Source organism: Arachis hypogaea, chromosome 4 (genome assembly GCF_003086295.3).
Source record: "Arachis hypogaea cultivar Tifrunner chromosome 4, arahy.Tifrunner.gnm2.J5K5, whole genome shotgun sequence".
Taxonomy (NCBI): Eukaryota; Viridiplantae; Streptophyta; class Magnoliopsida; order Fabales; family Fabaceae; genus Arachis; species Arachis hypogaea.
In genome coordinates this window covers 108,584,006-108,590,390 of record NC_092039.1, presented here as the reverse complement: position 1 = coordinate 108,590,390, position 6,385 = coordinate 108,584,006, and positions in this window count along the sequence as shown.

Sequence of the window (6,385 nt, the reverse complement as noted above, 5' to 3'; positions counted from 1 at the left end):
TGCAAGTCACTATCATGCATTGGATCTAAATGCGATGCATGAGAAATCTCCATTTTTCAATTCCGGGTAAGACGATTACAACCTAGACGATGGGGTAAAGTTTTAAGTTGGCCACAGATTCAAAAACAGAAATACAGTAATGCAAAGTGTGAAGAACTACAGCATTCACATAAGTGTTGAGTACCAAGTTATCAAATTGGACCGATTAAAGTACCATGTGCATTGTCGCCAATGTACAACTGGATATCCCTGGAGTCTCCATGTAGTCCTTTGACAGAATCTCGAATATTGGTGAGGTCAAATTTAAATAAAATCTTTTATGTTAATAATTACTAAGTTAATTAATAAACATCTCCTCAATACATTAACGAAAATAAAAATATTTACTAAAGTAATTAATAATCTAATTAACAAACTTTTACTTAATAATTTAATTTAGGTAAAAAAATTACATAATTATTTACTTAAAAAATAACTTTTACTTGGATAATTAATAACTAAATTTTAATAAATTAAAAAACATATAATTAATAAATTAACTTCAAGAAAAATATCTACCACAACATTTAATATCTAAATTAATAATTATGTGCTTAATAACCTAATTACAAAAAAATTCAGAACCACATTTCCAAAATCGTACTCTATCAGTAAATTGTTGCTAACGATATATTTAGCCACCTAAACCATAAATTATATACTAGTTCTTGGCAAGTATCCTTACCATGACTACACATATATGTGATAACATAAGCGTGACGATAATAAAACTAACCGCGAAGTCGGCTGCTCCGGTGACGTGCCAGGTAGTATTCAGTCGATTGATATCCAAATCACGTGCATCTGCACGTGCCATCTTAGATTTATTCAACAATATAATCAGAAAAGAATAGAAGAGAGAAAAAAATAGTCAAAAGATTGGAAATGGGATCCGAAACGTTGTTGTTAACGACATGTATATATAGACTGTGTCCAATTTTATCTTGTTTACACGTGTCAATCGTACTGTCTTATCTTATTTACACTATAAATGAGATAAGACATGCTAAGTAATTTTGTAATTATTTTTAAAATTATTTATTTTAGTAAATAAAATATTTTTTTATTTATTTAAAAAATCTCCAAATAACATGCCTAGCCTTGACTAGCAAAAGGAAATATATATATATATATATATATATATAAAAGAGAATTTTGAATGAAGTGGAGACAAAATATTTTTTGATAAAGTATATATATATTATGACCAAACAATAAAAGCCAACATGCAGCATAGTTTTATTGTTGAAGCTATTGGGAGTATTAATATTACAGGTGGTTAATGAGTTAGTTAACAATGTGTTACAGAGTTCTCTATATATATACAGTTATATATTTTTGTATTGAGTATGTGTAAAAAATATAAAATTATAATACACAATTTTACTTGTGACTCTTAACAAAAAATTCTCTTCTCTCTTCTGTTCTTTTTTTATTTAAATTTGTTTTTTTTTATCAAATATTTATTTTTGTGCACTTTGAGATAGATCTTTCAGAATCTAATATGGTATCTAGAGCCTAATTCATTCCTTTCTCCATCTCACACTATCACCACTATTTCTTTCTTTTTCTATCATAGGAATTTTTTATCAAATTCTACCAACAAAAAAGTATTTTTTTCTATTACAGATAAGCTCAATGAGAATAACTACTCAATATGGAGATATCAGACTCTTCTCACTATTCAGAGTATAAGCACGGATGATCATCTCTATGCAGATCCAATAAAAAAACACAATTTGAATCACAATCTTTCAAGACTTAGAAGCTATAAGATATAATACTTTTTTCCTCGATCGTTCCATCGATGACTGTCAATTTTTATATTAAAGTAATCAGTTCAGCATAGTTTTATGAAATTTGGGATAAGATCGACACTTATTTAACTGCAGCATCAAATGCACGAGTTCAAACCCTAAATTCCCAATTGAAGTCAATCAAAAAAGGTGTCTCTGCATCAGAGTATTTGGCTCAGATTCGTAAGATTACTGACTTTCTCTTTGCTATTGGTTATGTCGTATGGAAAGATGATCACATTCAAGCTATTTTGGATGGCTTTTTGGAAGAGTATTCCATGTATATAGGCACTGTGATGTCAAAATTGGGGTCCTATCATGTTGTCGAGGCTAAAAATTATCTTGTGATGTCAAAATTGGGGTCCTATCATGTTGTCGAGGCTAAAAATTATCTTCTTGCATCTGACGTCATGTTAGATTGCTTCAAAAAACCTAATACAGGTATGCATATGGCAAATTTTGCTCAATCTTCTAGGACTTTCAATGATAATAGAGGCGTCTTTGGGCGACGTGGAAGAGGTGGCACTACAAACAAAATGCCGATGAGTATCATCGAATTTAGTGTCGCAGAGTAGCGACGAATTTAACAGCAGTAAAAGCGTCAAATTCATCAAGTTAAATTATTATTGGCAAATTTACGTTTCTGATAGTAAATTCGCCAATAATAATTGGAGAAAAATAAAAGAAATAGGCGTGTAAGTTAGTATCAGATTTACCGTCGGATAAATCCATCGGTAAATCTATTTAGTGAAAATGTTGTATTTTGGTAACCCGCAATGGTTTACCGTCAGATTTCTTCGACGGTAAATCCAACAGTAATTTTGTCCTAAATGCGAAGCGCGAACGCTTTCCTCCTTCATTTCGAATCCGTCTCTCTCTCTCTCTCTCTTTCTCTACCCTTTCTTCTATCTCTATCTCTTTCTTTTCTTTTCTCTATCTCTTTCCCTCTCCGCTGCTAGCCCCGCCGTGTGTCAGCCCCACCCCCACATCCTCTCTGGTAGCCCCACTCCCTCTCACCGCTATCCAGTTCTGCCAGCCGCCACCAACAACGCCGACTACCACTAACATTCTCCGGTTCACCTCTGTGTCTGCATTCTCTAGTAAATAAAATTCTTTTTTTGTTTTCATTAAATTTAGGATTAACTTAGGTTTTAGTTGTTAATTAGTATAATAATTTAGTTAGAAATGATTTTTTTTAGTGAATTTACATGGTTAAGATAAGATTATATTAGATTATTAGACTTTTGTGAGTTCTAATGCTGTAATGATGTGATATTTTACATAATTCAAGTTATTCTGTTTAAATAGGCATATTGTTAAATGTTTGTGAAGTTAGTTAAATTTTCTTTTATACAGGTCAATTTTTGGTTAAACTAATTTTATCTGTGTAATTAAATAATTAAATTTCTATGATTCTAGTAGTTCTTTATTTTATGCATAATCAGTACAATTAATTATATTATATTATTCGTTATAATGTATATTATATATTATTATTATTATTATTATTATTATTATTATTATTATTATTATTTGCATGAGTCAATAGTCCACAAGTTGATTAAAGACTCTGATTATAAGTCATGTTAATTTTCAATATGTTTAAGAATGAAAATGATAGTAAATTAAAAAAAATCAAATATGAGATTATTTTAAATGACTTATGGATAAATTTTTATTTGCATACGAACAAAATTAGACATGTAGTAATATATATTGCTAAATGTTTGTGGAGTTGGAATATACATTTACTTCTTTTGTTTTATTTGATTTCAACGGATAATGCATTACTAAGTTTACGTAGTTTATTTTGATTAAGCATTTTGAATGATGTTGTGAACATGTTTAGCATATTTTTAATTAGTATGCTCTTTATTGCAGATATGTCGATAGGTAGAGGTATTGTGGATCAGCCTAGTGGTCATGGTCGTGGTTGTAGTAGACAGAGAGTTTCTACCGGTACCTCTAGAAATTCTGGATGCTCTCCCTTTAATCCGACTATCCTGGTGACGCCACAGCTTGCGGGTGCATCGGATAGCCGTTCATCATGGTGCCTAACACCAACTACGTCCCTGCGTTTACGGTGACAATGTTGTCTCCATCCGCTCAGCAGCCCACTATCTTGGCAACGCTGCCTCCAGTAACGAACACCGCAGCGCCAGAATCTTCTCATGAAAGCCAGCTAGCTAATCCCCCTCCACCACCTCCCATCGTACAGTTGATGATTTAGAATGATGGTGAAACCGTATAAGCACAACTTTAAGTCTTTTATATGCTGAAAATATTTGATATATCCTGATTATTGATTCTAGTTTTAGTGGATTTAGGGTTTTAGGTTTGAACTGCTGAAAGTGTTTGATATATCCTGATTATTGATTCTTGTTTTAGTGGATTTAGGGTTGTAGGTTTGATTTGCTGAAAGTGTTTGATATATCCTAATTATTGATTCTTGATTATTGATTCTAGTTTAGTGAATTTAATGGATTTATGGATGTTGCTTTTTTATTATTGACTGTTGTTCATTGATTGTTGACAATTGGTGCTATTTAAGTAAATTGTTTATGGATAGAGTTTGTGGCGCATTCCAGTTATAGATGAAGCTCTGCCAAAATTTCTAAAAAAATCTCTATATATTATGGTTATTTGCTTCTGAAGTTTTAATTTATATTGCCATATCAGTTTGTTTGTTAATTGTTGATAGGTTTGCTCCAGACAACAATGCACGTACTCAGGAGATGACCAACGTCATCAACCTGATGTACGACCATCTATGGCCGAGCTACAAGAAGATTTCCTCTGAGAGCAGAGAGCGATGGTTTCAGAAGTGTGCGGTAAAGATTTAAATAGTCAAACCTTATTAGCTAGTTTATATCTTCTATTTTATTTAATACGATATATTTTGATTAACTAATTTTAAAGTTTCTTTGTGCAGCTAAACTTTATATGGGGTAAGGAGCACGATGCCCTCATCAGAAAGATATACGACCATCGAATGGGTAGGCGGCTATAATAGATGCTGGAGGATGTTGATACGTAAAAATTTGATTTCACGTACAACCGGCAAGTATACCGGGTCGCATCAAGTAATAAAACTCACTAAGAGTGAGGTCGATCCCACGGAGATTGGTAGATTAAGCAACTTTAGTTAAATGGTAAATTTAGTCAAGCAAACATGGTTTTGATTTTATGAGCATTGTGAATTTTTTGAACATTACGGCAGGAATTTAAATGACAAGAAATTTAAAGAACTGGAATATAGAGATAAAATGAAAGTAAATAATGGAAACGTAAAGTGCAAGAAACTTAAATGACATCAAAGATAAATTGCAAGGAATTAAAGGTTGCAGAAAATTAAAGAGCATAAGAGTAAAGAGCAAGAAATAAAGGAACAGAATGTAGATGACAAGAATAATGAATTGACAGAATGTAGAAGGGGAGTGGGGTGATGGGTGTTCAAACAACTAGAAGCAAAAGAAAGAAGAATTAATGATGGAGAGGATCATTAGGGATCAGAGATGCAAGTTCTCATGAATTGATGTTGATCAATTCCTTTTCAATCATGGGTATAGATCCATGGCAAGGGGGTAATTGAATCCCAATCTCTTGGTGATTCAATTTCTCTCAACATAACCAATTGCCACTCTCGTGATCTAATTGTTCATGAGAAGAGATGAAGCTCAATTTCTAATCCAAGCCACACAACTCCCATAATCTCAACCAAGGAAAGTTACATCTCACATACCAACCAAGGTGTGTTGATTAAGGAAATCATGAAAGGATGAACTCTAAACTGAATTATGTGGCGCATTCCTCAAATTCACCACACAATTCATATAGATTAACCCCTCTCTCGATGGTGGTTGAATCTTTGAAGAACAAGAGTTTCCTCTTTGGATTAACCACTTGAATTGAGAAGGAAAAGAGGAGTTCATCAATGCATTCAAACAAGCAGAGCTCTTCCCCCTAATGAAAGTGGGGTTTAGTGAATCATAGCTCCAATTTCAACAACAATAGCCATAAACAAAAATTAAACTAAGTGTAAAGAAAGATGAAGAAGAATAAGGAAATGCTTAAAACTTAAAACTGAAGAAGAAAAGTTCCAAGAAAACCAAAATAGCTCTCCGGGTATCCTCCCGGAAGTGCTAAAGAGTTCTCCAAGTAAAGGTGCTAAAAGTCTAAAATTCTAAGTGTCAAAAGTTCCCTCAAAGTACAAACTCTTTTTCTATTTATATTAGTCCTCAAACTCCTTCAAAGATCTTTAATTGGGTTAGCAATGTGGGCTTCCTTTTTGTTGAATTCTTGGCTCAATGGAAGAAGTGTTGCTAGGCTTGGAAGGAGGAGTTCATTCATCATGCTTCTGGCCCAATGGCTTGGCGTTTGCCAATAACGCTAGCCTTAATACACGTTGGCAACGTGCATCATATTTTCCTGGGAGTGAACTTTCAGACTTGGGCGTTGCTAGCCCAAGTTGTTGCTAACAACTTGCTTTTCTTCTTCTTGACTCTACTTTCATGCTAAATGTAGCCCAGAATTTGAGTGTCAATCCTCTG